This window comes from Bos indicus, chromosome 24 (genome assembly GCF_029378745.1).
Source record: "Bos indicus isolate NIAB-ARS_2022 breed Sahiwal x Tharparkar chromosome 24, NIAB-ARS_B.indTharparkar_mat_pri_1.0, whole genome shotgun sequence".
Classification (NCBI taxonomy): Eukaryota; Metazoa; Chordata; class Mammalia; order Artiodactyla; family Bovidae; genus Bos; species Bos indicus.
This window is the reverse complement of record NC_091783.1, coordinates 51,344,865-51,361,015: the sequence shown is the minus strand read 5'-3', so window position 1 is coordinate 51,361,015 and position 16,151 is coordinate 51,344,865. Positions and strand designations below refer to the sequence as shown.

Genomic DNA, 16,151 nt, shown 5'->3' with positions numbered 1-16,151 from the left:
TAGCAGGATTGTAAAGAGGCTCAGGTAATACAGTGGACACAAAATGGGCTTCTGGCATCTGAAGGTACGAATTTGGGTCTTGCCCTTATTAATTGCTATCTAGAGAGACTGGATGGGCCATTTTTGAGCTCTCTGAGCCTCTGATTCCTCATTGTAATTTAGGAAGAGTAGCAGTCCTTCAATTGTGGGTTTGTTATGAGAGTTAAATGAGGATATTCAATAAATATTTTTTGAGCCAACAATTATGTGCCAATTATGTGCTGTCCTGGGCATTCAGGTGCTGTGCTCTGCTAAGTTGCTCAGTCGTGTCTGACTCTTTGCAACCCCATGGACTGTAGCCCACGAGGCTCCTCTGTCCATGGGATTCTCCAGGCAAAAATGCTGGAGTGGGTAGCCATACCCTCCTCCAGGGGATCTTCCTAACCCAGGGATCAAACCCAGGTCTCCTGCATTGCAGGTGGATTCTTTACCATCTGAGCCACCAGGGAAGCCCATGAATACTGGAGTGGGTACCCTAACCCTTCTCCAGAAGATCCTCCCGACCCAGGAATAGAACCAGGGTCTCCTGCATTACAGGCAGATTTTTTACCAGCTGAGCTACAAGAGAAGCCTGGGCATTCAGGTACATAACATAAAACAGACAAAACAGTCCTGTCCTTGCTAAGATGACAATCTAATGGTAGAAGCTACAGCTGAGCGACTTCACTTTCACTTTTCACTTTCATGCATTGGAGAAGGAAATGGCAACCCACTCCAGTGTTCTTGCCTGGAGAATCCCAGGGACGGGGGAGCCTGGTGGGCTGCCGTCTATGGGGTCGCACAGAGTCAGACACAACTGAAGTGACTTAGCAGCAGCAGCAGCAGATAATAAACTATGGTTGAAGTGTTTCCAAAGTTTTTCTATTGTTAATAGATAACATGCATTTTTATTATTCATCTGAAGGAGTTTTGAAATAGATTCTAGATACAAACCTTTTCTTTGTTAGATACGTTATGGAATTATTCTCCTACTCTGTAGTTTGCTTTTTGTCTCTCATTATTTGTCTTTTGGTGAGCAAAATATCTTAATTTTAATGTCATCAGATATATCAATTCTTTATTTTACAGTTAGTGACTCGTCTGTCTTGTTCTTTCCACATTCTGAGGTCTTAAAGATGCTCACCTATGTTACATTCTAAAAGCTTTTATGTTTTTCCATTCACACTTAGGTCTGTATATGCCTGGAATTGTTTTTACATGTAAAATGAGAAAAGGATCCTATTTCATTTTTGCCTGCACGACTATCCAATTACCCTAACTCTATTTATTGGGAAAAACATTCTTTTTCTAGTCTATGGTTTCCTTTGTCACAACTCAAGTCCATACATACATCAGTGAATATCTGGGTCCTCTCTTCTGTTCCATTGGTTGGTTTTTTTAAGCTTTTTGCCAATACTTTGTATGGCAGGTTTGCATGCATGCTCAGTTATATCTGACTCTGCGACTCCAGGGACTGTTGCCCGCCAGGCTCTTCTGTCCATGGGTATTCAAGGCAAGTGTCCTGGAGCAGGTTGCCATTTCCTACTACAGGGGGTCTTTCCTACTACAGGGGACCCCTACTACAGGGATCAAGCCCATCTCTTTCGTGAATTCTTTACTGCTGGGCCACCTAGGAAGTCCCCTTTGCCAATACTAGACTAGTCTTAATTACTATAAATTTATAAATTTTAACAATGAGTAGGCCAAGTTTTTTGTTTTTTTTTTAAGAATATCGCTTCTCATTCTTTTAGTTTTAGTACAAATTTTAAAATAAGCTTGTTGGGTTCTGGAAAATACTTTGCTGGTATTCTCAATGGGATTGCATTGAATCTATAGATCCATTTGGAAGAACTGATGCCGGGGTCCAGCCCCGGCTGATCCAGGGTATTCGAAGGAGAGACGGCATAGGCGACCTATTTATTTAAATATTTATCAAAGATATAAAGAGTAATAGAATAAGGATAGCTCAGTGAGGAAATTCAGTGGAGAAAAGAGGCTGAATAATTCAGCCAGAAGGTAAGAGAAAGAACGACATGGGGAGACCAAGTTTCGGTGAACAAGGCCCGCACTTTATTTTCCAAAGTAGTTTTTATACCTTAAGTTATGCATAGATAATGGGGGAAGGGGTAGAGTCATGCAGCAATCCAGGCTTTCTTCCTGCAAACTCATCATATGCAAAAGCTTAGGTGATTTGCATCATCTTCTGGCCAGGAGGCCTGTTAACATTTTAAGACCCTTTCTTCAGAAAACTTATTTTTCTCTAAAGGTGATTGGTCAGGAGCCACCCTCCAAAAGCATTAGATAAAGTTGCATTCCTACAGAGCAAAGGTGTGGTGGGCTATAACAAGAAAAAGAATTAACTCAGGGGTCCCAGGTTACAAACATTAAAGCTACTACTTACACCAATTATATTAATCAATACACTGCCAGGGACACAGCAGGTAAGGGATATGGAAACCTAGCAGCAAACATTAGCCCAGTAAGTGAAAATCCCTTCACCAATACAATTTCTAATCAATCTTTTAACTACTCAAAGGAATCTGTGTTTAGACAGTTTAGAACATCTCATGCCTCTCACAGTTGGAAGGCTCTGAGCAATCACATGTGGCCGGAAAAACCTATTCAGGCAGGCTAGAGGATTTCCAAAGGAGTTTGTAGGTTAAACACTGTCACACCCAGGAATTATTAACTGGAGCTGTAAGCTAACTCTTTTCAGAGAGAGGTAGTGAGGGACAGCCCCCCGTAAAGTCAGAGGTGTAGGTGAGAGCACAAAGCAGAAAGTAGGCAGACTCTGGTTTGGGGTGTAAATGCTCAAGAATTTCCAGGGGGACTCCTGAGGCTCGATCCCGCCTTTGCGTATGCCGAGCCTCCTTCCTCATGACCTTTGTCATGGGTGGAGCTCCTCACGCTGGCTCCCGGCAGTGGTAGAATTCCAGTTGAGCTATTCCAGATCCTGAAAGATGATGCTGTGGAAAGTGCTGCACTCAATATGCAATATGCAATATGCACTCAATATGCAATATGCTGGCTCCCAGCAAACTGACATCTTTGATACATATCTTCCCTAATGAATGTATAGATCTATAGGTCTATAGTCAATTTCTGTAACTATTCTCCATGTAATTAAAAAATAATAAACATTTTTCAGTTGGGTACAGTGTTCTATATATGGGAATTAAGTAGTTTTGTAAGCTGTGCTATTCACATCTATATTATTTTTAAGTTTTGTCTGTTTATTCTATCAATTACTGAGAGAGAGATTTTTGTCATTTTCCATTATGACAGCAGATTTATTTATTTCTCTTAGTAATTCTATCAAATACACACACACACACACACACACACACACAGCATGTTATTAAGAGCGTACAAATTAAAAGTACAGATAAGGCCAAAAATTCAGAAAATGGAGACTAAAAAAGTAACAACAGATTTGGGGGGAAAAAAAAAAACCTGGAAATTTTAGAAGTGAAAATTAAAGCAGTAACAAAAAAAGTCATTCAATAGTTGGCTTTAATCCTAAATTAGACACAGCTGAAGAATTACTGAACTGAAAATTAGGTTAAAAGAATCTATCAAGATTAAAAATAGACGAAAGGATGAAAAAAGCAGAAGAGAGAATTGGTTGTAAAATGTTAGAAGAATTAGAGGAACAAGAGGAAAAGAGTAAGTCACCCAGAGACCAGGAAGCTGCTTCGCGTCCCAGTTCAGAGCCCACTAACCCACGTGATTGCCACTGCTCTTGCCACTGCTATTGAAACTCACCCACCACTTTTAATCAGAAGCTCTGGAGTTAACCCCATTGATGCTGCAGAAACCAACATCAAAGCTGTAAGGGCTTACAGTCACTGTCAGAAGTGGAAAAATGACTTCTTCCTCTACTAACCCATCAGTGTAAGACAACCAGCAGCAAACCCCATAGCTCTATAAAGTCAGATTAATAGGGCTTCCCTGGTGGCTCAGTCAGCAAAGAATCCTCCTGCAGTGCAGGAGACCTGGGTTCAGTTCCTTGATCAGGAAGATCCCCTGGAGAAGGAAACGGCAATCCACTCCAGTATTCTTGCCTGGACAATCCATGGACAGAGAAGTCTGACTGGCTATAGTCCATGGGCTTGCAAGGGTCAGACTCCACTTAGCAACTAAACCACCACCAACCACCAGGGAAATGACAGAAGAACCATAAACATCTCACCAAACAACAGAAATGACAAAGTTACAGAATTTGGGGGAAAGGTGGAGTTTAGTTGAAACTTAAAAGAAGCAGTGCTGGGACAGGCTCAAAGCAAAACAAGTCTGGACTGAAAAGTGGATTCAGGGTCCTGTTTCCTTAGACACTAAAAGTTAAGATAGATATGGAATGCTGTGTCTAGCAACCAATTACCTGAAACTCTGCAGATAGACTGAAGCTTGAGGTTCCTTCTCTTTATCAAAGTGGCTCAGATCCTTTGGCAAAAGTGAGATGTTTCATTCTTGTTGATATAATTTCAAGTAACAAAAGATTTCAGAGGAAAAAAAGTACTGTTCACAGGTAAGAAAGCAGGAATCACTTAAAGAAAGAAGTCGTTATGACATTTTACAAGGGCAGCATGTCCTTGGACAAACATTGTCTCCCACTAACTTAGCAGCTAGCTCTATCTGTGGCTATGTCCACCTGATGCCAACATGGCGGGGCAGATTTTACTTTCTCAGTCTGTGTTAATTTTTAGATTCTCATTTCTTTCTTCTACTTTAGTAACTATTTTACACATGATAGTGTATATAAAGTGGTCTTAAAAGATGATCTCATCTTTCTAGTTTCCCGTGTCTGCCAAGACCGTAGTTTGTAGTTCCTCGTTATCTTTTTAGTTCCTTCACACTTTAAAGAAAATAATTTTTAGATTTGTCTTGGCTATTTTAGCGGCTTGAACAAAATGGTTATTTGGGTATAATTATCTAGTTTACCATTACCCACTCCCTCCACTAAATTAATTTTCATTAGAATATAGTTGGTTTACAATGTTGTGTTAGATTTGGGTGTACAGCAAAGTGAATCCATTACACACACACACTCTTCTTTGGATTCTTTTCCCAAATAGGTCATTACAGAGGTTGAAAAGAGTTTCCTGCGCTGTATGTGTGTGCTTAGTCACTCAGTCATGTCGGACTCTTTGTGACCCCACGGACTGTAGCCCACCAGGCTCCTCTGTCCATGGGGATTCTCCAGGCAAGAATACTGGAGTGGGTTGCCATGCCCTCCTCCAGAGGATCTTCCCAACCCAGGGAGCAAACCCAAGTCTCCCGCATTGCAGGTGGATTCTTTACCATCTGAGCCTGCATTATATAGTAGGTTCTTATTAGTGATCTATTTTATATAGTGTGTACATGTCAATCCAAATCTCCCAATGTATCTACCCCTTCCCCGCTTGGTAACCATAACTTTGTTTTCTACATTTGTGACTCTCTATTTCTATTTTGTAAATAAGTTCGTTTGTCCCGTTTCTTAGATTTCATATATAAGCGATATCATATGATATGACAGTCTCTAGATCCATCCATATCACTGCAAATGGCATTACTTCATTCTTTTTTATGTCTAAGAACACTGCATTGTGTATATGTACCGTGTCTTCTTTGTCTATCCTCCATCAGTGAGCGTTTGTTTCTTCCACGTCCTGGCTGTGGCAAATAGGGCTACAGTGAACACAGGGGTGCAAGTATCCTTTGGGATTATGGTTCTCTCTGGGTGTACGCCCAGGAGTGGGACTGCTGGATCAGATGGCAGTTCTGTTTTCAGTTTTTTAAGGAACCTCCGTACTGTTCTCCAAGTGGCTGCACCAATTTACATTCCCACCAACAGTGTAGGAGCGTTCCCTTTTATCTACATCTTCTCCAGCATTTTTTGTTTGTAGATTTTTTTTTGGTGATGGTCATTCTGACCAGTGTGTACCTACTTTCTAATCAATCTTGCACATTTTTGTCAAAATTATCTACTTACACTCAGCTCTAATCATGTCAAGAGGTAACATGCAAATGAGGAATAAGCCCAGCCAGTTTGTGGGCAAGAATGTCTGCCTCTGATGCTGGCCTGAAAAAGGGTATGTGAGCTCAGGACATGGGCACTTTTATTAGATGTCCTTGCATTCAATGGAACCCCAAATATATTTTTGCAAGTGATGAACCCTTTCAGTAAAATTGAATCCACATGTTTTAAATTCATTGACAATTGATGCATTAACAAACTGTATTGTAAGAACAAGCTGATGGCCTCAAACCTTTTAAACCTTGCAGGAAGACTTGTTTCTTCATTTATTTTCCTTAGAAACATGAAGTTTATTATTCCAAGAAAAAAAAAAAAAGCACTCCAACCCCAAACTCTACATAGTCTCCATCTGCCAAGCCCTAGGGGGACTTACCGTGTCTGTGAGAAGGGGAAGGGTTTTATGGCTTAAGAGAACTCAGGATTCCCCTCTGCTGGGCTGGAATTTCCCACTGTTTTTTGCCTTTTAGTTCTCACCTCCAGATCATGTATCAACTTTTTCATCCAATAGATTTTATAGTTTACAAAGGGCTTTCTCATCCATCACCTGACTCCATGACGTCAGCAATTCTAGCTCATGTCTTTATTCCTGTTTAATGGAGGGGAAGAGGAGATTCAGAGAAGTTAGCTGTCTTACCCAAAGCTTCATGATATGATAGCCAGCCTCCAAGATGACCAGTTGGTCCCTGGACCAAGGCATATTGTCCCAGGATTGGGCTGTGTGACCTATAGCAGTCAGCAGAAATAATAGCACATTGTTTATAAGATTAGATGACAAAAAAGACTGGCTTCAGTCTTGGGAGGTCCTCTCTCTCTTTCTCTGTCTCTCCCTCTCACTCTTCCTCTCTCACTTCTCAAGACATATTAGGAGGCCTCAGGCCACCTAGGAGAGGTCCATGTGGTGAGGAAATGATGTCTCCAGCCAAAATCCAGCAAAGAACCAGAAAACCCGTGTGAAAGAGCTTGGAAGCGGATACTTTAGCCCAAGTTAAGCCTTCAGATAACTGTAGTTAAGCCTTCAGATAACGGCCAACAGCTTAACTGCAACCTTATTAGAGACCCTGTACCAAAACCATTCAGCTAAGCCATTCCTGGATACCTCACTCTCAGTAACTGAATAAATGTTCATTGTTTTAGGTTGCTAGGTTTGGAGTAATTCGTTACACAGCAGCAGATAACTGATACACAGGACTATGTGTGTTTCGCAACAGCAGGACCCAACAGAGATAGCGTATCCACCTCTATCATCCCCAAGGTGGGGAATCCTATATTCAGTAAGAAACATAAGCACCTGTGAAACTCAGGACACACTAGACTTTTAAGTGATGGAGTAATTTAGAGGAAAAAAAATAAGTTTTATATCTGGTAAGCCTTTATAATGAACTTTTCCATTCTTAAAAACTTTTTGGCAATATGATCTATTTGATCTCAACAGAACAGTCTCAGTGTGGAACCCTTTATGTTCACTTTCTGGGTCATAAGTATGCCTGCTAGCCAGCTCTCATCTGCTACCAGGGCATCTACCTGCCTTCAAGGAGTCTTTCTTCTGAGAAGTAGTACTTTAAATACCTTTTCACTGCTTACATAATAAGCCTCTGAATCATCTAAGTGCCAGGTCATCAAGTGCCTTATGTGCTGGACCTCATGGCAAACTGGGCCACTGACAGTATTTCTGAGTCAAGTCGTGCTCAGTGAACACCTAGGAGTCTGCCTATCAAGGAACGGCTCTACCTTTCACCCAACTCACGAACAGTCCCTGGGCAAGCCTTCCATCCTGAAGCGTTAGGGCCTTTGCTATCTACTTGGCAAACTCCCCACCCCAACCAGAAACGGCCTGCTCTCTGCTCCACAAATCTCAGCAGCTGGCCTCTCTCTCTTTATATTCCTGAAATCTGAATGCATTCTTCACCCCTCTCTCTCTGTATCCTGTGTGAATTCTATCCACCCCTCAAGGCTAGACAGTCACCTGAGATTTTTCTGACCTCCAGCTTCAACCCAAGAGCTCTCCCTTGTTTGGAATTCAAAGGCCCATCCCATTTCCCCTATACAACACTAGATAAAAGGACATTTTATTTTTACAGCTCAACTGAGAGGGGAGTCGTCAATCACACAGCACGTGCTCAGTGGTAAGCGCCCCACCAGGCACTCTGCATAGATTACTGAATACACAGATGTCATCTGTCTGTAAGGGTCTTTACTGAGTATTGCTGAGCAACTGACTGACTAGGAGCCTCTTTAGTGTCTGCCCACCCCCAATCTCTCCAGTGGATTTTCATAAATGAGATGAAGGTCCACTCAAGCCCCCGGGCCCCTAGATTGGATTTCCTTAGGCCTTTAGTAGACACGCCCATCACCGTCTCAATGCCTCTACCCCTACACACAGCCTGTGACAGGAGTGACTCTGAGCACTGCATGGCCCCTAGCCACCACTGGTGGGACCCAGGATGGATGCCTGACTCAAACTGGGCACTGTCTTCTAAAGGCTATAGAAGAAGAAGATCTCTAAAGGGCTAAAGAAGTTGGATCATGAGAGGTATCAGATCTTTTAGTTAAACATCATGGAGCTTATACAGACTTAGAAAACAAACATATGGTTACCCAAGGGGAAAGATGGGAGAAGAGATATAAATTAGGAGGTTGGGATTAACATATATACACTAACTATAAATAAAAGAGATAACCAATAAGAATCTAGTGTATAGCACAGGGAACTCTGCTCAATATTCTATAATACCTAAATGGGAAAAGAATTTGAAAAAGAATAGATGTGTGTATGTGTATAACTGAATCACTTTGCTGTACACACGAAACTAACACAAGATTGTAAATCAATCATACTCCAATATAAAATAAAATTTAAAATAGCAAAAAACATCATAAGGTTTAATCAGCATCAGCACTGTGCCAAGACAACTCAGAATTACAAGGGAGCTAAAAATTCAAAATTAATTAGAAGAAACCAACCTGTCTGTAGTAGAAAGCAGAGGAACAGACCAAATGTCCAACTGAGGCAGCGCTGAGAAATTCTGGAATGGGGCGGCTCTGTTCCTGACTCTCCCTAGCTCCCCTGTGGCCTGGCAGAACTTCGCCTCCTATCCTGGGATGCCTTCAGTAAAGTTCTTTGCAGTCCTTCAATAATCTCCCTTTATCTCTGGACTAGTCTGATAGGTTTCTGTTCTTGCAGTTAACAAGGCCTGAATTAAACTATACCCAATGGGACTTCCCTGGTGGCTCAGACGGTAAAGCGTCTGCCTACAATGCAGGAGACCCAGGTTCAATCCCTGGGTCAGGAAGGTCTCCTGGAGAAGGAAATGGCAACCCATTTCAGTATTCTTGCCTGGAAAATCCCATGGATGGAGGAGCCTGGTAGGCTACAGTCCATGGGGTCGCAAAGAGTCTCACATGACTGAGGGATTTCACTTTCACTTTCAAGAAAGAGTGTCAAATTCATATTCATGTTGATCCTGAAATATTGAGGTTATCTGTAGGCTATAAAGTACACTCGTGTTATGGATCCTAAAGATTCTTTAGTAAAAGCTTCTCATTTTACAGATGAGGAAAAAGATATCTAGAAGGAAAAAAAGATAGCCAGGTGCACAGCAATTGATGGAATGAAGACTAGGACCACGGGCCCTTCATGTTGTCCAGGGTTCCTTTATTACTTTGCCATCACTGACTCTGCTCTTTCCAATGATTATGTCCACTGGGGCAGTCAAAACAGCCTTTAATATTTCTCTATATTAAAGAGAAATAGCAGAGATCATTAGAGTCTCCCCAGACCAACCTCACTGATGAATTCTGGGGGAATTTTGCTTAGATCTCAAGCAGCTAAAGGAAAAGATAAGAGAGGTGCTGAGGCTGCATTTCTTTTAAAAACTGGGTCAGAAGAGAGAAATGCAATAAGGTCACTGGCTGCCCGCTTTAAACTAGAGTTCATATGCATCTTAAGAGGACACTACAAAGGAAAGTATCAGTTTTCCCATAAAAATAAGAAGTCAGTCTGTTAATAAGAGAAAAAACATTTCAACTTCTTGGAGCAATTGTGCTGAGCAGGCTGAATTGCCTACAGAATGCCCTTGTCAAACACATTCTTCCTATAAGGTACCCACTTGGTAATGTGATACTTGAAACAATCAAAATTATTTTGTGTTACAATGTATTCAATTTCCAAAAATGGAAAAAAAAAATCTTCACTGGTCCCATCTCCTAATGCATTTTAGTACCTTAAATATTTCAATCTTATTGCAATTAAATGAAAATATTCTCAAAGTATGTTTGTTAAGACTGAATTTACTTAAATGTCTTAAAGGAATAAGGATGAGTAAAGTGAGACATCAAGGGATGGTAATGAGCCTGACAGATGGGCTAAGAGGATACTGGGGACCAGAAATTGGTCCCACAGTCAGTGATGCGTGTGTGTGTGTGTGTGTGCGTGCACTCACATGTGTCCAACTCTTTGTGACCCCATTGATGATAGCCCACCAGGATCCTCTGTCCATGGAATTTTTCAGGCAAGAATACTGGAGTGGGTTGCCATTTCCTCCTCCAGGGGATCTTCCAAAGGCAGGGATCGAACCTGAGTCTCCTGCGTTTCTTGCATTGGCAGGCAGATCCTTTACCACTGCACCACTTGGGAGCTTAAGCCTAAATACTGACAGAGAAGCCCCAATCACTATGGATGAGAAAAAAGAGGAGGAAGCTGTCTTCTACCTTTAGCTATAATGAATTCTACTAAAGTTTATTGAGCATTTACTCTAGCCAGACACTGTTAAGCACTTTTTATGCACTTTTTATGCTTTTTATTTCACATAATCTTCATAAGAACTCTATTGGATAAGTAGTATTAATTTCCCTATTTCATAGGTTAAAAAATACAGAGTTTACAGAAGTTAATTAACTTTACCAGGTTACTGGCTAATAAAAGACAGACCTCAGAGATCCAATACCCAGGCCTTTCTCTCAACCTCTCATTTCTGTTTCATTCTAAACACCGACTCTATTCTTCAGCTTCTTCTCTGTGTCAGGAAACATGGGCAGAAGTGGTCTGGGACCACATTCATGCAGTTAATTTATACTGTCTTAAATATTTTTAATACCTTTAACTATATTATGGGGCTTCCTTGGTAGCCCAGATGGTAAAAATTCTGCCTCCAATGCAGGAGACTGGGGCTCGATCCCAGAGTTGGGAAGACCCCCTGGAGAAGGAAACAGCTAGTCACTTCAGTATTCTAGCCTGGAGAATAGGACAAAGGAGCCTGGCGGGCTACAGTCCATGGGGTCACAAAGAGTCAGACACGACTAAGCAACTAACACTTTCACTTTTCTAGGGTAGGTATTTTGCTAAGTCACTTCAGTCGTGTCCGACTCTGTGCAACCCCATAGACGGCAGCCCACCAGGCTCCCCCGTCCCTGGGATTCTCCAGGCAAGAATACTGGAGTGGGTTGCCCTTTCCTTCTCCAATGCATGCAAGTGAAAAGTGAAAGTGAAGTCTCTCAGTCGTGTCCGACCCTCAGCGACCCCTGGACTGCAGCCTACCAAGCTCCTCCATCCATGGGATTTTCCAGGCAAAAGTACTAGAGTGGGGTGCCATTGCCTTCTCCGTGGATAGGTATACAAGAAAAATTAGGAGTAGAAACTGACAACTGTTCAGGCAAGACAGAAGAGCAATGGCACTGGGATCGGTGATGAAAAGATGAAGGGGATTGATGCTAAGGAGGCAGGATTCATTAAAGAAAGTCTGAATCTTTATTCAGGATTAGATTGTCCAAGCAGTTTGCTGATGCTCAACAACCTTCATGGCTGCCCCAATAAGACCACAAACACAGCAATGAACCAAAAATGTCAATGGAAACAACCCAAATTCTTCTGTCTCCCAAAAGTAGCAGAAGCAATAGTAACTGCATCCCCGCCAACCTCAGCCTTAAATTGAAGCTGTTTATTTTGCCATCTATAAAGCACCCAAGCCTTAGAAATGGAATTATGAGTACAGAAACTTTTCCTGTAAGTCTTTTAACCAACTAGATACTGGAAGAAGCAAGGATACATTCACCTCTACAGGCTTCAAAGGATCACAGCCCCACCAGACACTTGATTTCAGATCATTGTTGTTGTTTAGTCAAAAGGTCATGTCAGACTCTTTGTGACCACTTGAATTGTAACATACCAGGCTCCCCTGTTCATGGGACTTCCCAAATAAGAATACTAGAGTGGGTTGCCATTTCCTTCCCCGGAGGATCTTCCCAACCCAGAGATCAAACCCATGTCTCTTGAATGGCAAGTGGATTCTTTACCACTGAGCCACCAGGGAAGCCCATGGTTTCAGATTTCTGACCTCCACATGGTAAGAGAATAAATTTCTATTGTCTGAAGCCACCAAATCTATGGTAATTTGTTGCAATAGCCCTAAGAAACTAATATACAGATATCGACATGGAAATGACAGAATTGTCTCACAAGAAATGTAAATTTAGCCACTGTATAAATATTTCAATAAGCAATAGCAAGTATGCTTGAAACAAGAGAAAAAATAGAAAAGGTCAGCAGCAGCAGCAACAACAACAAAAAAACCAGATGGAAATTTTAGAAATGAAGAATAATCCAAATGAAAACCCAATGGACAAGCTTCACAGCAGAATGGAGATGACAAAGGAAAGAATGAGCGATCTTGAAAACAAAATGACGGAAATAACACAATATGAACAACAGGAAAAAAACAGATTGAAAAAAACTCAGAGGGAGACCCAGAGACCTGTGAGCCTACTATAAAACATCTAACATTTGCATCATTGATGCATGAAAAGAGCTGGGCCATAAGTACAGACAGGTCTGGATTTGATTCCTGGCTCTGTCACCTCCCATGTTGCCTTGGAGCAGAAGGTCTCTAAGCCTCTAAGCCCCAGTTTTCCCAGCAGTTATTTCCCCAGCAATAATGCAATTTCTCTCAGAGGGGTTTTGTGAGGACTGAAAACAATAACAATGGCACAACAAAAAGAACTTCAAATGTGATTAGAAATGAATCTGTTTGACTCACTCATCTGTTTTGCTAAAGGGAACAAAGGAACAAAAGCCAAAGCATGAGATATTCATGCTTTTTTCTAACAAGCAAATTCTTGTCATTTATATACTGAGGTCACCTGAATATTCATTGGAAGGGCTAATGCTGAAGAAGCTGAAACTCCAATATTTTGGCCACCTGATGCAAAGAGCCGACTCGTTGGAAAAGACCCTGATGCTGGGAAAGATTGAAGGCAGGAGGAAAAGGGGACGACAGAGGATGAGATGGTTGGATGGCATCACCGACTCAATGGACATGAGTTTGAGCAAGCTCCGGGAGTTGGTGATGGACAGGGAGGCCTGGCGTGCTGCAGTCCATGGGGTCGCAAAGAGTCGGACACGACTGAGCGACTGAACAACAACAATATTCGGAGGTGACAGAATGAAGTTAAAATGTCATAAACAAGGAGTTCATAATCAGTGTGTATGTCAAAACTGAGGCAAATTAACTCAATTTCTATAGCATTTTCTAACAAAACACTTTCTTACTGAACTTCTAATGTATAAATAGAATTTCTTACCAAAAAAGTGAATTTTGAAATAAATCTAGCCATATAATTAAAGGTTACATTCCATAGAAATAAATACTTGTACTTTAAATGGCGGATCAGCAAAGGAGAGTTTATTTTTTTCAGCAAATAACATAGTGAGAAATTTAATAATTCAGAATTCCTACAGATACTATTTCAAAAACATTTGTCTTACCTGGCTTAAGTTCTTTCTTGCTTGTCATTTTACAGTAATTGACTTGTCAATAGCCTTTAAGCTCTGATCTTGATAATGAACTAGCCCAAGTCTTTCTAGTCCCATAGTCACTTGAGTTAAGTCTTCTTTTCAACTCCTATTTGCTCTAAGTCTGTTGAGATGTATAGCAATAGTTCAGCCACACTTGTGACCTAGAAAAATTGTGAATAGGAAAATATGACTTTTAAGACATGGCATATTTATACAGTGGGATATCACTCAGGCACAAGAATGAAATAATGCCATGTGCAGCAATATGGATGCGCCTAGAGATTATCAAACTAAATGAAGTAAACCAGAGACAGACAAATGCATATGATACTGCTTATACGAGGAGTCTAAAATAAAAAAGAAAGAAAAAGATACAAATGAACTTACAGACAAAACAAAATAGACCCACAGATAGAGAAAACAAATTTATGGCTACCAAAGAGGAAGGGGCGGGGATAAATTACGAGTCTGGGATTATGTATAACACTATTATACATAAAATAGATAACCAACAAGGATCTACTGTATAGCATAGGGAGCACGGGAAACTTTACTCAATATTTTGTAATAACCTATAAGGGAAAAGAATATATACATAAATACACACACACACACACACACACACACACATACACATATACATCTGAATAGCTTTGCTGTACATCTGAAATTAACATGACATTGTAAGCCAATTATACTTCAATTAAAACAGTGTGCCTGCATGCATGCATAGTCGCTTTAGTTGTGGCTGACTCTTTGTGATGCTATGGCCTGCTGTCCCCCAGGCTCCTCTGTCCACGGGCTCCTCCAGGCAAGAACACTGGAGTGGGTTGCCATGCCCTCTTCCAGGGGATCTTCCCAGCCCAGGGCTCAAACCCATATCTCCTAGGTCTCCTGCTCTGCAGGCAGATTCTTTACCCACTGAGCCACTTGGAAGGCCAAAATTAGACAGGTAGATGGATAGGGCTATTAATTTTCTTTTTCCACAAGGAAAGTACCTAGTATAACAGCTGGCCTGAAGAAGGGGCTCAGGCACAAGCAATGGAGGGATCTCTCAGCTTTCTGTCTGGTCTGTGTGCCTCCTCACCCTGAGAAGGCTGGCAGAAGTCCGACCATCTAAATCTTCCATATGACACTCTACCACATTTGTCTGTATGGCCCTTTCTAGATCTGAACCAGAAAATGAAACCTTTTGGGGGTCAGCAGTCAGTCATCTTGCATGATAAACAACTGTAAATCATACATGTGAAATATCTACTTTCCTCCTTAAGGAAAAAAGTAAGTAACTTCTTGCCTTTCCAGTCACTGGCTTCATTTTGCTCTCATAAACTAGCTAGAATCTATTATAATAAAAGTAATGCCTTGAGAGCAACAAGAAGGGAAAACAACTCATTATATTAGTACTAGAAATCTTCTCCATTAACAAACGTACGTAACAGAATTCTAATACAAGCGACCCTGGATTTAAACCTGCTGAACTAAGGATGCTCCCCACTCTCACAGCACGGCCAGGACCGAACCCCATACTGATGAGCTCTAAGTTCTGCAAACAATGCTTCTGCATTCCGATCAGCAGCTGTACTCACCGCAGCTGGCAATCACTTGGCTGACACCGTCTGCAGGCGTATTTACAGTAAGTGGATCTCCTGCAAACTGCTCTCCCTTTTATCTTTGCAAATTTTCTTTAAACTTTTAAATTTCTTGCTCTTCACTGTGTCAAAAAAAAAAAAAAAGAGAGAAAAGTTGATGGGATATACAGACTGTCAAATCTACCTCCCCGAAAGGCAAGATAATCCATCTCTCTGAAAGGGACACAGAAGAGTTTAACTTAATGGTAGGAGAAATGACGTGAGTGAGCAAATTTCCAAGTCCACACTGCCATACTCAATGCACAAACACAAACTGGGAGATTGGGATTGACATACACATACTACTATGCATAGTATTATATATAAAACAGATAACTAATAGGTGCCTACTGTTTAGTACAGGAACTCTACTCAGCACTCTGTGATGACCTTCATGGGAAAAGAATCTAAAAAAGAGTGGATATATGTATAATTGATACACTTGGCTGTACAGCAGAAACTAACACAACATTATATATTAACCATAGCTCGAAAAAAATTTAAAAACAAAAAGAAAAATTTTAAATGCACAAACAGAGCTCTGAAATTTCAAGGAAATGTCAATGGAGACTATGAAGAGCACTGAGCTGATGCAATTTCTTTTAAACAATGAAAAGGAATTATTTACCAGATGTGAAATGTTTGCATTGTGTAGTAGGTTGCTGAAGCTATGTTTCACTTCTTTGCTTAGCTGGATATA

At 41.1% G+C, this 16,151-nt stretch overlaps 1 non-coding gene across 1 annotated transcript; it reads left to right on the top strand.

Annotated features, from left to right (window-relative positions):
• Positions 1-9,255: 9,255 nt before the first annotated feature.
• Positions 9,256-9,328, top strand: TRNAC-ACA (transfer RNA cysteine (anticodon ACA)). The gene has a single exon. It is a non-coding gene; the product is annotated as a tRNA-Cys (tRNA).
• Positions 9,329-16,151: the final 6,823 nt, after the last annotated feature.